Source organism: Alligator mississippiensis, chromosome 11 (genome assembly GCF_030867095.1).
Source record: "Alligator mississippiensis isolate rAllMis1 chromosome 11, rAllMis1, whole genome shotgun sequence".
Taxonomy (NCBI): Eukaryota; Metazoa; Chordata; order Crocodylia; family Alligatoridae; genus Alligator; species Alligator mississippiensis.
Genome location: NC_081834.1, coordinates 61,508,188 through 61,526,584, shown reverse-complemented (window position 1 = coordinate 61,526,584; position 18,397 = coordinate 61,508,188). Strand labels below are relative to the sequence as shown.

Sequence of the window (18,397 nt, the reverse complement as noted above, 5' to 3'; positions counted from 1 at the left end):
CAATAGGAGTAAGGGCTGCGCCCCCCTCCACATCTCACACCAGTGAAGAGCTGGCAGTTGCACACCCGCTCCCAGCAGGTCCCAGCCGTCTCCTTTGTATCAGCGGTTCCCTCTGCACAGACCGCTGCCCAAGATGCACGTTTCTGAATCCAATGTCCAAGGCCCGGGCAGAGTCCGCAGGAGTCCACGCGTGCTCCTGGTGTCATCCTCACGTCTGGTGCAAATGCCAGGGTGGCACTATTCAGTGACTTGATGAGAGACCAAGCGCTGGCTCCAACTTCACAGTAGCTCCAACTTCACAGGAGCGTGTCATCATCACAAAAGGCACCAGTAGCGTCCGCGCATAATTTGATAGTTTGATAAAATGATATGCCTGGTTCAGCAACAAAGGTTCAATCCGGTCATTGAGGCAGCTGCGTGGGTTAATCCTCACTCAAGCAAGCCACTGCAGGCAGCGTGGAGGCTGCAGGAGGCAGTGGCTGCAGCAAAGCAGAGCCCGGCTCCCCCCACAACTGCTGCCTACCTGCTGGGGGCTCGGCTGGGGGTGAAGCCAGCTCCCCGCTGCTGGGCGTATTCCCAGGGGGCAAGAGGGACCCACACCTCTCAGATCTGTGTGAAACGGGGGTGGGCGCACCGTGGACCTGGGCATTGGGTTGTGCCCCTGGCTGCAGCTGCGCGGGCAGGGAGTGCATCGCCAGGGCAGCGTGGAGCACGTGGTGGCAAGGAGCTTCCCCGTGCTTGGTGGCTGCAGAGGCCCCGGGAGAGGGCAGCAGGAAAGGAGCCTGAACCCGCAGCTGGCAGCACCCCTGCCCCCTGAGGCCGCACATTGTGGCCCCGACCCCACGCACTGCTTGGCTGGGCAGCAGCCCCCGCCCCAGCCCTGCCCAGCTCCCTGCCTCCCTCCCCAGAGGGGCTGCAATCCCTGCCCCCAATTTACCTGCAGAGCTGCTCTCCACGCTGCCCGGGCCATGTGCATGTACATGCACCTAGTGCCCCTGCCTGACCGCCCTCCTCCTGGTCCCCCACCACAACCCTCTTGCGGGCCTGAAGTCTGTCAGCCTGCAGAGAGCTCTTTGCAAACATGCACGATCCATGGGTTTCTCCATTAAAATGAGAAATCCGTGTTTTCCTCAGGTACAGGGGGGAAATCTGTGTTTTACTCCCTTTTCGGTGGGAAATGCAAAACCCCGATCCCGATACTCACCTGCTGGAGGTGCCCCAACTGCAAGCCTCTCCCCATGGGATGTGCTGCAGAGCTGCAGGACCGGGAGCAGGTGCTTCCTCAGCCTGGCTCCAGAAGCCAGGACACTGCTGGCAGCTCCGTGTTGCCCAGGAGGTGTCACACAGACGTTTTCCCTCGAGTCCAGGGGCTGCCCGGGCCCTGGCCGGGACCTCTCCTGCTGCCGCCTCCTTGGAGACCGTCCGGAAGTCCGAGGCTGGGTGGATTCAACGTCCCTGGCAGCAGGTCCCGGGCACTGCGAGAGCCGGCAAAGGGCTCCCTGCTCCGAGCCCCGCTTCCCACACACGGGGCCTGCAATGGCGCTTGATTTGCCGTGCCACGACGAGAAAGGCTGGCTCTGAGCTGGGCGAGCGGGCAAGGAGGAGCAAGCTCCTGCCCCTGCTGCAGGCTCCCAGCCACAGGGCACCTCAGCAATGCAAGCAGCTGCCCAGCACGTGGGTGGAGCAGCAGGGTGTGCAGGGGCCAGTGTCCTCCAGCGTAACCTGCAGTGTCATAACTGCTGGGTGTGCAAACACGATCTGCAAGAGAAACCCTGGCATTTCACATGGGAACCCAGAGTGCCAAAAACACTGGGACCCGTCGCGCACTTTCTGACTTCTCTGCAACAGGAGAATTGCTCCAGTATTTTGTCTGTATTCCAAAAATGAGTGAAAAGCAAGAGCTGGCATTTGTGAGGGTGTCTGTGAGTCCAGCAAGGGCTCAGTGGAGCCCAACAAGAAGTGCCTTGATGCTGTGGAGTTCAGAAGTGCTGATCTAGGAGCTTCCCAAACAAGAGATTTTCTTATTGTTATTACAAAAGGTTTCTGCACATTATCTTCATTATGTATGCGGGATGTTTAGGGGCTGTGAGATTAATCAAAACATCCATTAATTCTTTGTGTCTTATTCAATGCTCCTTGAACTATGTCCAGAAGGTAAAAAGTCTGTCTGACGCCTTGTGTTTAACAGGAAGGGGCCAGCAGTGTCCTGGCTTCTGCAGCCAGGCTGAGGAAGGCACCCTGCTGTCCCGCCACACAGTTCTCTAGTACATGGCATGGGGAGCAGGCTTGCACTTCGGGTGCCTCCAGCAGGAGATTATAATTCACTCTGCACAATCATGCAGCTCCTGCTCTTGTCACTGGGCAGGACTCAGACACCTCCAGAGCGGGATCCTTGGTTACCAGGATGTGCCAGGCTCTCCATTCACTTCAGCGGGGAGTTCTAGCCTGCGCTAAGACCCCCCGTGCTAAGTTCTAGCCGGCGCTAAGACATGCGGGGGCGTCCCATGTCTGTGCAGGGGACTGCAGAAAGGGGAGGAAAGTCCGCCCCACTCCAAGGTGGTGAGCACGGCCCTGATGCTCTCACACCCGCTCCACGGGGTTGGAAACATCCCCAGGTACAGGAGCTCCCAGCCCTCCCAGCTCAGCCCGCGCTGCCCGGCCGGAGCGGGCAGGGAGCCCAAAGCTGCGGCGCTGACGGGCACCCACAGGTCCCAGGGAAGGGGTCCCTGCCCTCCTCTGCTGGGCACTCCCCAATCCCAGCCCAGGATTTTATCCCAGGAGCTGCCTGGACTCCCAGGGGCTTCAGCCCCGAGCCAGGCACGTGGAGCCAGAGGTCAGGAGCCGGAGAAGGGAGCTGTGTCCAAACCAGCTGCCTGCCAGTCATTGCCCCTGAGCCCAGGGCTTCCCTGCCCATGATCCCCAAATCTTCAGGAGGCTGGCGGCATGGGGGCATCCCCGGGGACACCGGCCTGACTCCTGGAGAGCAGGAGGTTCAGGGGCAGACGGGTGTACAGGGGTGCCTTGAAGCCCAGCTGATGACTGCTCCTGCTCAGTGCCAGGATGGACAGGCTGAGGCGGGTGCTGAGCAGGAGGACCGCCAAGGTGGGATTCGTGCCAGCAGATCACAGCAGGGGGCCTGGGCAGGAACGTCTGGGCCCCCCCAGCCATGAAGAGGAGGGGCCCATCAAGGCGAGGACGTGGCTGTGCCCTGTGTGCTGGCGTAAAAAAACAGCACGTGCCAGCACCAAAGAAGAGCATTTGCAGCAGCCCACCACCTCCAGGTGCAAGTGGAGGTGGCCCTGGGTGCGCCTGGGCAGGCGGGAGCCCGGAGGAGAGGAGCGCCGGGCACAAGAGCCGGGCAGTCCAGTGTGCTCTCAGCCACCGGGGCCGTGAGGTTGCGGGGGCGGAGGAGCGGGATGGAGAGGGCCCTGGGAGATTTCTGCAGACAGGGGGCCCTTGGCTGGCGAGGGGAGCACGACCCCATCTCTGCCCCCCACACTGCACGTGTCTTCCCCTCAGGGGCAAAGGACTCACCCCCCACTTTCCTTCCTGCTGCAGTGAGTCCCAGTCTGGCCATAGAGAAGATGCAGGACGAGGAAGACCAGGAGAGGGAAGAACAGGGGACACCGGAGGAAGCTGCGCTCAGTGTCACCCAGCGCCTCCAGGACCGCGGGAAGGTAGGAAACCCATTCAGTCCTCTGTTCCCTCCCCAGGGGAGCCCGTCCCGCTGACCCGGAGCTGACAAGGGGAGACGCTCGCCCGCAGGCAGTGCTAGGGGTGGGTGTGTTTGTGAAGCCCCACCTGGGTCCCCTCCCGCCACAGACACTGCCCTGCTCCTCCCTGCGCCTGCCCAGGAGGAGACTCATGGCAGCACCCTGGGGGTCCCAAGAGGCCTGAGTCCCACAGCGGGTTTGGGGGGGACAGGGATGTCCCTGGCTCAGAGCCTCCCTTTATCCCGGTCCTGCTCCTGGTAGATGCAGCGCAGGAGGGACGGGCAGCGCCTGCTGCGGGAGCTCCTCACCCTGCAGGCAGCCGTGCAGCAGAGGGGACACGAGGCTGTGCAGCTGCAGGGGTGGAAAGCGTCCGTGCCAGAGAAGATTGTGGTGATTAGGAGGAAGCACGGGACGGTGCAAGGAGAGGAGAAGACGGAGGAAATGGTTTCTTGAGTCCAGGGTGGAGGGGAGAGATGGAGCTGGACCGGGGAGAGAAGGGCAGGCACACTGGTGGGCAGCAGAGACGGGAAATCCTGGTAGAGGCCGGGGGGAATCGAGTGTCTGGAGGGCAGATGAGGGTGCGGTCAGGGAGCAAGGGGGTGGGCCGAGTGACATGTTTGAGTGGCCGTGGGAGCGGGGGGCCAGCCCAGTGGGGTGGGGGCAGAGGGACGTGTGGGACACCCCGATGGGGTGGGCAGATCCTGGCGCCTGCGCCATCGGCTGCGACACCATGGAGAGCTTGTATTGGCTCACTCGAATCCTCCTGCACCAGAGGGGTAAGGAGACCCATCCCAAGCACAGGACCACAATGCAGACGGTGCATCCCACAACCCTGGTCCAAAGCTAGGATGGCAGCTCAGAGCCTCGTGTCTCCACTCCTTGCAGGCCGAGACATGCGAGGGGCAGATGAGATGTTTGGCGAGTGCCAACTAGAGCCGAGCCTGGTCCAGTGCTACAGGGAGTTGGAGAGGTGAGGATGCTGCGCCGAGCTGCAGGGCTGGGGCTGTGTCTCCTTGGGCTGGCTGCGTGCTGGGCTCTGGAGAAATGCCTGCTGCTTCTCCCCAGCTCGCAGGGATCTTCCTGCGGCGGGTTAGAGACTTGCAAGTGTGCAGAGTGACATGGTCCCAGGCCCCAGAGATGGAGCCTGGCTCTCAGATGTGCCAAGACTTGCGTCCTCTTGCTTTCAGGTGCTGGGAAAGATCTTGTCCGAGGAACAAAAGAGATCGTTCCTGCAGCGGACCATTCTGGCAATTCATCATGGGCGGATGCACATCAAGAGAGCTGCTCTGGTTTTCCTCTATGCCATGCTGGGGTAAACCAGCCTCCTGATCGGGGACAAGGTCAGCAGCCACCTTGGGTTCAGGGTGTGGCGGGCCAGTAGGGGGCGCTCCTGGTTTGAGCCGCCCACCTCCCTGCGCCCGCCCACCTTCCCGGCTCCGAGTGCCTCCCTGGGGTGCCTCCCGTCCGGCCGACCCCTTCCCTGGATCACTCCTGCTATTAGAAACAATCTTACTTTATTATTATTATAAACTTAGTGTTACTCTTCTTCTAAAGCTACTCTTAACGCCTACAGCCTCTCTCTCCTCGGCGCCTTTGGTTCGTTGTCTCTCCCTGCACGGCCTTCGAAGGACTGTCCCTTCAGGGGGAGCGCTAAGGCAGGCTGCTCACACAGCAGGTGCCGGGATGGGCTGACTTTGCCCCAGTGCCTCAGAGGAAGGCGAAACCCCCAGATGATACTTCCAGGGACAAGGGGGAAAATTCCTTCCTGGCCCCAAATGGGGAGCGGCAAAAGTGCCGAGGCAGGGGTAACAAAATGCCCCCCGCACGACTCAAGCGTCCTCCCTTTGGCAACCGGGGGACCATGACCGCACGGTGTCTGTTCTTTCGCGAGTCTTGTCGTGGCAGGGCTGACGGATGGCCTTGTCGAACCCTTCGCCCACGAGGGGCTTCCCATGCTGCTTCTTTGGGCACAAGCTGAAGTCTGGGGGGAGGACAGCTCCGAGCAGGCGGATCGGCTCGGTCGGTGACTCTCGTTCGGTGGCTTCGGCAATGTTGCAGGATCTCTCCACAGCCGCCAGGCTCCCGTGGAGGTGCTAGATGTCCTCCTCGCTCACGGAGGGGCTCTCGTGCTCCCGATGGCTTCCCCCTGCTCAGCTGAGCACAGTGCACGGTGTGGCAGAAATGCCACCGTCGGTGCCCCTCTGCAGAGATGTGTCTCCGCCAGCCTGGGAGGCTGGTGTTGAATCCCTCAGGGCGGGGATCTCCCACCTTGTCTGCATGACAAAAGCCTGGTGCCTGGGAGGCGATGCTCTGGTCACCTGGGCAGGGGGGGGAAAGACCCGGCCCTGCGCGGGCCCAGGCAGCCAGGGATGCTTGAGAGAGTGGTCGGCTTGTGGCCAGTATTGGCGGCTTCGATTGGACCGGGCTGCTGAGGTCAGAGAGGTTATTTAAGGGCCCGGTCCAAGAAGAAGGCAGCCATTTAGCCATGCGGTCATCCAGGTGAATCTGAACCTGGGAGAGGAGCTTCACCATCTGAAACAGGCTCGCTCCTCATCACCGCATGCTCCAAGAGTGCCCTGCCTGCAGAGGAAACAACAACCCCCTCTGGGTGATGTGTGTGAGTAAGATACTAGAGAGCCGATTAGATATTTAGCTTCGGTAACTCAGATGCGTGTTTAAACGGCTACCTCAGCCACCCTGGTTTGCTCTATGGGATTCCTTTGATATTCCTGTAAGATTTCTATGATACTGCTCTACCTTTTACCCTGTTTCTGCCCTACCCCCTGTAATCAATAAAGTTCTCCTTGTGACCGGTGTGGGAGACTTATTGAGGGGTGGGTCTAAATTATGCCAAGGAGGCCCCTTAGGTCGGTGGACTAAGGGAGACTTTCCTAAATAGCCCCTGACTTGGGGAAGTGCCCCAAGTGCCTGTATTGGGTCTAGGACCCATTGGACGATCAGGCCTCGTTCTCCAAGGCGCACAGAGCCAGAATTGAGTCCAGAGCCTCGGATGGTGGCAGCGGGAACCCAGGTGAGCGGGTGTGCTCCAGGGAAGGGGTCGGCCGGACGGGAGGCACCCCAGGGAGGCACTCGGAGCCGGGAAGGTGGTCGGGCGCAGGGAGGTGGGTGGCTCAACGCAGGAGCGCCCCCTACTGGCCCGCCACAGGGCCGTCACAAGAGAGGGCGACACCTCGGTAGCTCGGGAATGCAGGGGGCTATAGGTCAGGAAGGTCAAGGCGGAAATGGAGCTGGGACTAGCGACCCAGATCAAGGACAACAAGTCCTTTTTCAAATACATAGCGGGGAAAAGAAGGTGCCAGGTAACGTGGGGCCTCTGCAGGACACGCGAGGAAATCTGGTCATCTCACCTGATGGTCAAGCTGACATATTCAACAATTTCTTTGCCTTCATATTTCTGAGGAGGGACCCGGATATCTCCCCCACTGGCCCCCCCGAGGGCCTGTGGGTGGCACACCCAGGCTGAGGGTTAATGAGGACCTTGCCAGGGAACTTCTGGAGGGACTGGATGTATTTAAACCCGCAGGTCCTGACGATCTCCACCCCAGAGTGCTGAAGGAGCTAGCAGGGGTCATTGCAGGACATGAACATGAGCCGGCAGTGTAAGGAGGCCATCCACAAGGCCAATCGCACCTTGTCATGCATTAGCAGGTGCATGACTAATAGCTCAAGGGAGGTGATGCTCCCCCTCTATGCGGCACTGGTCAGGCCGCAGTTGGAGTACTGCGTCCAGTTTTGGGCGCCGCACTTCAAGAGGGACGCGGGGAATCTGGAGAGGTCCAGAGGAGGGCCGCTCGCATGATTAGTGGCCTTCATGATAGACTCTACAGGGGGAGGTTGAGAGAGCTGAATCTTTTCAGCCTTCACAAGAGATGGCTGAGGGGAGATCTTGTGGCCGCCTATACATTTATTAGTGGACATCAACGGGGAATAGGGGAAGCGCTGTTTCCTAAGGCGCCCCAGGGAGTGACTAGGAATAACGGGTGTAAACTAGTTGAGAGTGGATTTAGGTTAGATATCAGGAAGAAATGTTTCACAGTAAGGGCGGCCAGGATCTGGAATGGGCTCCCAAGAGAGGTGGTGCTGTCACCTAGCTTGGGGGTCTTCAAGAGGAGGCTAGATAGTCACCTGGCTGGGGTCATCTGACCTTGGTCCTCTTTCCAGCGGGGCTTTGTAAGTGTTTGTGTGTTACGGAATGATGATACAGAACAGATGTGTTTGTGTGTGTGTTACGGAATAACAAACAGAGCAGAAGTGCGTGTGTGTTTGTGCATGTTTGCATTACAGAATAATTAGAGAAGTGTGTGTTTGTGTTACACTATAATGATACAACACAGAAGTGTGTGTGTTTGTGTGCCACAGAAAAATGATGCAGAGCAGAAAGCTGTGTGCGTGTGTGTGTGTTACAGAAATGGGCAGAGCAGATGTGTGCCTCTGCATTGCAAAATTAAGATACAGAGCAGAAGTGTGTTTGTGTTTTGCAGAATAATGATACAGAGCAGATGTGTGTTTATGCGCGTGTTGCACAATAATGATACAGAGTAGTAATGTGTGTTGTTGTTTTGATTGGTAGAGCACATCCACCAATCAGGAGGCAGGAAGAGGAGTTAAGGTACACCCCTTTCCTGAAGGGAGGGGGAGAGGAGTCCCCCCGCCCCCCGGACCTGATTGAAGACTGCAACACTCAGGTGCGGGACTTCAGGGGCGGAGCCCTGGGGCGTATAAAAGGAGCTGCACACCCAGCACAGGGGTCGCGTCCGGGACAGAGAAGAGAAGAGCAGAGCGGGGCTTAGAGGAGGTGAGGAGAGCTGCTCAGCGGGGCAAAGCAGTGCCCAGAAGCGCCCCTGAAGACTTCCATCGGCGCGGAGCGGCGGACGTCTCCAGCGGCTGGGCTCTACGTGTGCAGCACGGCGTCCACACCCTGGGAGCTGCGTGAGGCGGCTTGGGTCTGCACCCGCCGGCGTGCGCCCAGAGACACCGTGAGAAGCCGGTGCACGGAGCAGGGTCTTTGGAGCACTCGGGCGGCTCAGGCCCTCAGCCCCCAAAGCGAAGCTGGGAGCTCGGTGCAGGAGGCGCTGCACGGAGGTCCGGGAGCGGACTGAGCCTGGTGCTGCACAAGGGGGCCCAGGTCTCCAACCCACAGCAAAAGGTTGAGTCCAGGGATCCAGACGGTGCTCGGGCTCCTGAGCCAGCAGACGGGGCCGAGGCAGAGGCCCCAGACGCCCTGCACAGAGCAGCCCTGTTTCGGGACAGTGACCCCCGCAAAAGCCCGCGGCAGGTGGGAGCAGCTTGGCGCAGAGGACAAGGACCATCCTCCAGGCCTGGGAGCCATGAGTTGCAGGGAAAAAGGATTCCCACAGGGTAGGGTGGGTCCCCCCTGGCTAGTTAAGGGCTCCTGAAAGGGGAGGGCCCACGGGGAGGGCCCCCCCCGAAGTTACCAGCTTTCTTGTAGGGCTTGGGCCAAGCCCAAGGGCACTGGGGTATCCCCTCCGGACTGAGTGTATCTTTGGGTTCTTGCGCCATAAGTGGTGTGGTGTCACGCCTTACATTTTGTGACCTCTCATGTTTATAAATGAGTAGATGTGTGGAGTCCGAGGGCTCTGCTGGGACCCCCGTTGCTGTTATTTCACCTGTTGTTACTTGTATTTATTTGTGGCTTCTTTATTGCTCACCCAGACTTAGCTATAGTTCATCTGTTGGCTGTCCATGTTTATTCTGGGGTTTATCTGTTTCAGATCAGGTACTTACTGGTATCTGGAGCACTGGTGTAAGGTTTTATAGCATTTACCCAGACGGTATTGTTTATGTTATTTGTTTAGAGGTATTTATATATATATATGTCCCTGTCTCTTTTCTTGTGATGTTAATGTAAATACATCTGTATATAGTTAAGTCCCCTGACTGTCCTGGCCTGGTGCTGTAGGGACGGAGGGAAACTGAGCGCTCTGCAGTGCCCCGCAGCACACCTGCCAGCTAACAGTCCCCTTCAATTGGAGAAGGGGAGTATATACCCAAGTCACCTGGGCTACGGATGGAAAAGTGGAGCATAACAATTCGTCCTTTCCTCACATGCGCAGCTCGTCCTTTGTGGTTGGCTGTTTTGTGGCTGTTTGGTGCCAGTGGGGTTCCACTGTTTCGGCTGGCAGGCCGGATGGGTCGTGCGGTGGCTCTCCTCCTGTGCCCAGGGCGGTGTTGCACGCCCCATCCATGCCCATGGAGCGCGGTGGTGGCAGCCCGGGTCTAGTGCTCACATAGCAGGAGGTGACTTAGCCCGTCCCAGTAGGTGAGGGGGGAACGTGACTGGGTCCAGATCTAGCCACGGGGTGCGAGGTGGCTTGGCCTGGCCTGGTCCAGTTGCTGGGGGGAAGCGGCATGGACTGGCCCCAATTCACTTGCTGAGGGATGTGGCATGGCCCAGCCCCAAACCACCCATAGGGGATGGTGTGCGACACAGCTCCAACCCCTGTGCGGGGCTTGGGGTTTGGGAACGTGGAAGAGAGAGTGGGTGTAAATGGCAATTGCCCTCCTGCTGTGCTTATCTCTGCCCGTGCAGGTCTGCCGAGTGCCTGTTGCGTGGTGCCCGTGCGTGCCGGGCAGTGCGGCATGCAGGGATCCTGTGCGCCCGTCTGCATCAAGCACATGGATCCCTGCACTTGTCGGGTGTCTGGGACAGGAGAAGGGCTGGGGCATGGGCAGGGATGCACCCGGCCGAGCCGTGATCAATGCAGTGCGGCCTGTGGCTGTTCTTCCTGCAGGGATGAGGGCTGCAGGGGACGAGCGCGCAGTCTGCAGCCACAGCACAGCTGGCGTCCTGCCACCACACCGACCCCAAACTGGGGAAGACCCAACCCCGGGGACCCTAAACTACTCTGACTCCTCTGCAGACCCCCAGTTGTCTGGAGTTGTTCACCCACTGAGTGCCAGCCCTGCACAGCTGCATGGAGCCCCAGCCCCGGGTGTCTGGAAACCTCCTGCCCTGGCTCAGCTGCCTCCAGTCCCTTCCCCTCTGCCTGCAGGCAATGGGCCGTGCCAACGCTGCTCATGAGGGCTGGTGATGGGGCATCTCCCAGAGCCTGGCCCGAGTGTGTGTGCAGGCAGCAGGGCTGGGGCTGGGCCCTGTCCTAGCAGGGTTGTCCTGGCTCCACTGGGATTTGCATTAACCACAGACAGTCTCACACCCCGTGTCTCTGCTACAGTCCTGCTAGGCCGTGTCCTCTGGGCACAGGCTGCTCATGCCCAGGTGCACGGTGCTGCAGGAGTCGTCTCTAGATGCTGAACGGCCCCTTCACCTCCTCGCTGTGGCAGGTTGTGGGGCTGTGACAAGTCACATATTCCTGTCCCTCACTTCAGTCCCTTCGCAGGCACATGGTGGGGCTGGTTTATTGAGCTGCTGCTGAACATGAATCGGAGGCTTTGCAGAGGTACAAATCCCTCCCCAGACACCCACCCCTGGAGATCACGTCGGGGCCGGGAGGAGTCTGAGGAATGGGAGCTTTTTCCCTCCGTCTGTAGCAGGGTGGGAGGTGTAGGAGGTGTTTGTTAAACTCTGGATTTGCAGATTGATAGGGGCACATGTGCCTGTGTGTGTGCATGTGAGTGTCACTGTGGGGACTGTGTGTGTGCAGGTGTGTGTGCTCTGTCCAGTACCAGGAGAGGGGAAGCAGAGGGCATTGCCACACACTGCACCAGGCCCAGGCCCAGCACCGCCAGGCAGCAGAGCAATGGAGGTGGGTGGCACGGGAGGCTTCAGGCCCGGCAGGGCTTGCCTGGCAGGCCAAGCCCCGCTGTGCCAGGTCCAACCTGGACAGACCCGGCTCCGTGCCCCCAGCTGTGCCCCCTGCTCCGCACCAGCCAGGTCCTGGGGAGGGGGAGCAGGACTGGCAGCGCCCGGCCCGGGGGAGCGGCACCGCAAGTCCAGTGAAACCTCAATGAAATCGAAAGCAAGAAAAAGAAGCCCCGCCTGTGTACGGGCCTCAGCCCATGGGGGCACAGCGCAGGGAGTGGGCCCGAGCACGCGGCTCCTGCAGCCCCGCCTCCTCCAGGGGTGCTCCGCAAAGCGCCGCCAGCTACAGGGTGCTCCTCTCCCCGCCCCGCGCGCACCGGTCGTGGCCCCGACCACCAGCTGCAGTGATGTTAGCAGAACAGTTAGCTGCAGCCACCCCCAAATTCCCCATAGCCCCCACCCCCTTCCCCGCTGCCCCTGGGCAGGCGGCAGATCCTCCAGACAGCCAGGCCGGATCCACTCTGAGGATCCCCATCGGACACTACTGCGAGGGGACTGGGACTAGGATTCATTGCACTTTCCTGCGTGTTGTAGAAACACGGGCTTTCCCTGCACCCATCAGGCATGCTGCTCAGTCCTAGCAAGCAGCCGCCCGCGAGCCTGCCCTGCCGCTGCCTGGGTCCGAGGGACCTGGGTAAGCTCAGCTGCAGAGAACCTGGCCTGCTCTCCCCGGCACTGGCCGGGTCACAGAGGACCCGGAGGCTCTTTCCTGGATCCTCCGGTCTAAAAATCTTCTGTCTGGTCAGTCCCTAGAGGCAGCCAAGGCAGCGCTTCCAGAGGCCGGGAGCTCTGGCTCCACCAACTCTGACCAGACCTTCCAGTGCTGGCACTCCTGGCTACTTGCACGAGGAAGCCAGCTCCTGCTTTCCCCAGAGTCCCTCCTCTCCTGCTGAGTGTGAATGTGGCCTCTGCTGCCAGTGAAGCTTCCCCTTGTAGCTCTTCAGGGCTCTCAGATCGCCCAGCTCTTCCCTGCAGGTCTGGACTCTCCCCAGCTGCCCTCCCACGCCCGTCTGCAGCTGGTGCCCTGCTCCCCCCATGCTCTCCTTCTGCTTCGGAGACCTGCTCTGCACCTTCTGCACTTGGCTCAGGTGGCAGGGACCCCTCTCCCCCAGTCTCCCTGGGGAGGTGCTCTGCAGCTCCAGGTTCACAGGCCCTTCCTCAGGAGGCTGCAGCCCAGCCTTGCTCAAGGCCCGTGCACCTGCTGCCTGGGGTAGAGGAGCCACAGCTGGACCTGGTGCTGCTGGCACAGGAAACCCCTGCTCTTCTGCCAGACTCCTATGTGCTTGAGGCAGCCACAGGCCTCAGCGCATGAGAGAGGAGGGAGAAGGAAGAGGCAAAGTCTCTCACACTTCCTACTAGACCTCCCCGGCCATGAAGGTGGAGATGAGCCCCAGTGACTCCTCTCTGCTCCGAGGGCTGAGCACTGAACCACGCACCATGGAGCAAGTGCGGAGTAGGTCCTTGGGGGACGCGCACAGGACTCCAGAGTCAGCACCCACAGTTTAAAGGGGGAGGGAAACAAAAGAAGGGTCTCCAGGGTGATGTGGGGAGAAGAGGAAGAGTGGATGTGCTGCAGCACTGATTCCTGCATCACTGCTCTGGCAAAAGAGAGTTTCCCACTGATGAACAGGCCAGAACCGCAGTGGGAGGCAGACAAGGGAGGCTGGTGCCATGCCAGGAGCTGTGATTTAAGGCAGGGCATGGGAAATACAGGGCCAGTCTGCTTCCAGGCACGTGAGTGGCTTCCAGCGGGATGCCGGGACAAGAGGAGAAGCTGCTCTGTTGGGGCACTGGTCCCACCAAAACACTCTGGCCCAAGAAAGTCTTCCACTGCCGCACAGGGCCTCGTGCTGCTGGAAGGGCAGACCCACCGCCACGCTCCTGCTCCTGGACAAGGGCCTTGTCTGGCGCACAAGCCCAAGGAGTTATCATGGGAGCAGACCCAGGTCTCCTCTGTGTCAAGGGAAGCGTCAGCAGGGCAGAGGCCTGGAGTTCACTGCGCGAGAACAGCGAAAAGCACCCCCAGGGAAGCCCATTTCCCCAGTGCCTGTACTGGTGCGATCCTGAGCAGAGAGGGCCATGAGCACACGAGAGAGGAGCGGCTGGAACAGGATCACTGACTGTTACCTGTCAGCGCGACAAGGCCCAGCCGAGACACGGGATCTTTGTGCCGGGTGCTGCACACGTGCAACGAGAAGCATGCAGGGCTCTCCCCTGACTGCTGCCAGCGCAGAGCCCTCTCCCACCCCATCCCTGCAGCTCCACAGTTGGCTCCTCCCATGCTAGAGTTGGGAAGGGACAGAGATTTAAGCCTCTTACCACAAACGCAGGACCGCCGCTCAGGCACCCAGACCCAGGCCCTCCCCTGCGTGTGCACATTACCTGACTCCTGCTGTGGCAGGGCTCCTTTTGGGCACAGGCGGTGACACGTCCTGAAGGTCTGGGGTTTCACCCTGCCCTGCCTCCTCCAGGGACACAGCTACAGGATGGGGCTGTGGCTGCTCCAGCCAGGAATCAAGAGGTTCCCAAAACCCCAGCAGGTGCCAGCTTCTCCAGGGCCACCTCCTCAAGCTTCACATGCACGGTGCCCTGGGGCAAGACAAGCATGTTACAGGGAGCTGGGGGCAGGGGGCACATCCCCCAGACACATGGAGGTGAGGCCAGCAGCACTGATGATTGATTAGCTTAATCGCTTTCCCCTGGAGCTTCTCTCCTCTGCCTGCCCCAGCTGAGACCCCTCGACCAGGGCTGCTGCCTCAGGCGGCAGTGTAGGGGAGGGTCGGAGATGCAGATAGCACCCCCTGGCATCGGGGCAAGAAGGGGCAGTCTCCTGCCTGATTAGCATAGTAATTAAGAACAAGACATGGCAGGGCAGTCAGGTGGGTGGTGTGCCCAAAGGCAAGTAGGGCAGCTAGCACTGGGGCTAGTTGGGGAGGCCCACTTTGCCCCAGGGACCCTAGGGACAGCCAGAGAGAGCCCCCCAGCTCACCTGGCCTGACCTTAAATCATTTTTCTGACCTCATCACAGGGCCCCAGTCAAGACGCAGCCTCACTGAAGGCTGCTAATGCAGACCCATCCATTCCCAGGGGGTCCAGGATGTGGGGAGTCAGTAAACTGGTGTGACAGGTTGTGTGGAGGAATCTGGAACAATGGTCAGAGGGGGATGGGAGGTGGTCCACTCCAGTCCTGTAGGAGTCACAGTATACAACAATCGCACACAAAACATGATCGTGCTTTACAACCAAGCGAGATGCTCTGTAACATGAAACACACTTTATCGCACCAAATGACTTGTGAGTTTTGGGGTGCTACACATGGCTGGCTAGAGGACCTCTTTCCTCTAGCCTTGCCCAGTTGGAGAAGTGGATTTGAGTCAGGCTGCCCCACCAGCTGGAGGAGCTCTTCCCCACAGACACTCAGGATCCTGGGGACAGGCTGCCCTGGGCGGGTGGCCTCTAGCTGCCAAGCCTTTTCCACGCAGGCCTGGGGGAGCCCCCTCTGCAGTAATGGCCAACCCTCTGGGCTCTGATTCCAGTGATCTGAGTTCAGATCTCAGCACAGCCTCCAGCTTGTGCTTCTTGCACCTCCAATGCTTCTGCCAGTCTGGAGGTGGTTTGGCTTGGCTCTCTCCTTGAACTTCCCTCTCCTTTGCCCTCCCCCATGTTGCATGGGTGGGGAAAATACAGCCTATGGCCTGGATCTGGCCCACAGGTGTTGTACATGTATTTTTGTGACATTGGTATGCCATGGGTGCATGAGCATGTAGCACTGATTGTGTGACAAGTGTGTTCTAGCAAATGCAGAACAAAGCCCTGGGCCCGTGGAGCTGGGGACTCATGCTCTCCTCTCTCTGACTGAGGGGAGATGCCGAGAGGAGGCAAACTCCCCATGAGAGCTGTTCTGCTCCGGGCTTTCTCTCCTTTTAACTCCACGATCATCAGATGAAGTGCAAACATATTTCTGAGTGAGCTCCAATCCCACTACCAGAAATCAGCAGGAGAGGACAGAGAAGAGACAGTCAACTCCACCTGGAAGAGAGATGCTTGGCACAGGCTGCTCCAGAGCCCAACGGGAGGGGAATTGGACAGTGAGAATGAAGAGGACAGTGACATAACCGGACCCGATGACAGTGAGGAGGTCGGCAACAGGATCAGCAGCAGTGGGAGTGACAGCAACATCGACAGCAAAAAGGACAGGGAATCAACTGAGATTTTAAACCCTAAAGGGTTTCTTTGGACCAAAGGACTATGGTAGCGGGTGGATGTATGGAGCCACAGGGGAATGGGTGTATTTTTTTGTAACACGTGCGTGGTTCTTCTTGTGTGATGAAAGGTTTATGATGGAGGATGAAAGGTTTGTGATGGAGGATGAATATATTTAACTTTATATATTAAATCAGATCAAGTGTAGTCCTTTGCTTACCTGGCAGGGGAAACACCATGACCATGCAGGCAGTTTTCCTAGTTGCACCGGGGGACAACCACTTTCCTGGCATGGGGTAGTACCCACAAAGGTAATGCATCATTAATCTCCAATTTAGCTGCTGGAGTGGGGAGATCTTGGCTTTATGTCACTTTATGGACATGGGAGACTCCTGCCAAGCTTGCTCCTGTGGCCATATGGCTGAGGGCAAGCAAAACTCGGGGGCATCCAAACCCCAGCATGTAGGATGCCCCTCAAAGGAGTTGGGGACATCTGAAGTCCCAGATGGGGCTGGAGGATGTTTGCCGGTAGTCAGGTCACTTATGGTTCTGCACAGACTCACGGATTTGGAGTTGATTTGGCTGGTTTGGTTTGCAACATGGGGAATTTTTTTTTTTTTTTTAAATCTCCCTCCTCTTGCCCTGGGGCCAGTGAAGGATGACTGCAAAAATCAATACAGAAAAAGGGAAAGGAACAGCCAAATGCCCAGTCTGTAGCACAGACACCACACATGCAGGCGTCTGCTTTGTCCATCCAGCCCCTCTTGGGCTCCCACGTTCTCGGATGATTTTAATCACTGCAGGTCAGGATCCCCCCAGCACCCAGCCCAGCAAAGGAGGGAGTTGAATGGAAAGCAGGAGCTCAAAAAGGGATTTGGGGTCCTTGTGCAAGCAAGACAAAGAAACAAACACGCCAAAGGTGGCTCAATCGCTTCCCCATGGTGACATTTCCCCTCTTTTCCAATGCAGGCTGTTTCTTTCAGTTCTGGCTAGGGCTTATTGATCAGCTTTGGGCCATGGCATTGAAGAGCTCCCAAAACCTCTGGCTTGTTTCTCCTTGGAATGAACTGGAATGGAGGGAAGAGTCACCATCACCTTTTCTTTCCAGGGGCCTCACCAGGTACTTTGCTAACTCAAGCATTGGTGGTTCAATGGTAGAATTCCTACTTGCCATGTAGGAGACCTGGGTTCAATTCCCAGCCAATGCAGGTGAATACAATGTGTGTGTTAGCAAACTGAGCTAATCCTTGACAAGCATGCTCATTTGTTGCAACTTTCTATTATTCTTTGAATTAAAAAAATTTTTAAAAAAATCCAACAGATATTTCAAAGCAAACATGGCAGAGTAAATCCGCAATTTATTTACGTTATTGATTCCTTTCTGAAACTTCTGCATTTTATTTATGATTCATATGCAGATATAGACACAACTAGCAGCACTAATATTGTGTGACTCCATTAAAAAAATCTGATGGCACCCCAGAGTGCCCAGTCACCCTGGCTGAGATTTACTCCTCTAGGTTATTTCAACAGCACGGAGAGCATGCTACAAATGAAAAACAGCAGAACAAAAGTGCAACCTTCACCCCATGCCTTGTCCAGCAGGGAAAATGAAAGGTCCAAGAAAGAGAAACCCCACATATTTAATACCTTAATTTTATTTCAGTCTTCACAAAAAAGGTTTGCTGTCCATTGAGAAATACATTTGGCAGAAAGAGAAGGGGAGGAGAGAATGAGAGGGAAGTTCAAAGCTGGATGCAGCACCCTGGACATTAAATCCTACATTTCATTTCAAAATTGAGTGTCTCCACAGCGCAGCTCTTTCCATCCTGAATGACCTCTCCTTTGCGTCACTGCCCTTTTCTATTTTCTAGCCCCCTTGCCTCCCTTTGCTTTTTTTTTTTTTTTGTCTTCAGCAAAACTCTGGGGATTATTACAGAAAGGGTGTTGACTCTGTACCACTCCCCATGGAGGGATTTTTCACTGGAGTCAGGCATAAGATACCACAAAAGTCCTTTTATACAGAAAGTAACGTTACACCTCGGCAAAGGAGAAGTACTGCCTCCTCCCCTCCTCCCCACCTCAACCACAGAGCAGTCTTCATTTCACAGGATAAATGAGAAACCCCAGGGAGACCCTGTTGTGTGGACATGGGCAGAGATCACTGCAAGGTCTCAAATTAAACCCCGCTGTGCAGCAAAGGACTTGTCAGCACTGCCGCGGGGCTGCCGACAGGAGCAGGTCCCCTCCACCTACTCCTGTCCTGTGCTCACTTCAAATCAAGGCACCGCGGTCACCAGATGGAGGAACTTGAGTCCATGCCCCGAAAGCAAAGAGGCTGAAAACAGGCCAGGGCCACCCCAAGGGGATGGTCGTGTGGCATCTTGCGTAAAGGCCTGGTGGAGAGAAGGGGTGTTGGGGACCTGAGTGGACCTAATCCACCTCCAGCTGTGTGTGCTTTGGGGACAGTGGGCTGGGGAAGTGTTGGTCTTAAAGCTGAGTGTGCTGCTGGAGGGGCTGGGCTCTGTCGCGGGGGTGGGGGGGCAGTACACAATTCTGCCCGGGCTCACCCAAGCCAAGAGCCCTGCGTTAGAAAGGCAAGGCTCTTTGAGAAGATGCAGTATATTTTATTAGACCAGCTGAGTAGTTGGAAGAAAGTTCTTGGCAAGCTTTCAGGCTC

The 18,397-nt window shown here is 57.9% G+C and overlaps 1 non-coding gene across 1 annotated transcript; it reads left to right on the top strand.

Annotated features, from left to right (window-relative positions):
* The first annotated feature begins 16,854 nt into the window (after positions 1 to 16,854).
* On the top strand, positions 16,855 to 16,925 carry TRNAG-GCC (transfer RNA glycine (anticodon GCC)). The gene has a single exon. It is a non-coding gene; the product is annotated as a tRNA-Gly (tRNA).
* Positions 16,926 to 18,397: the final 1,472 nt, after the last annotated feature.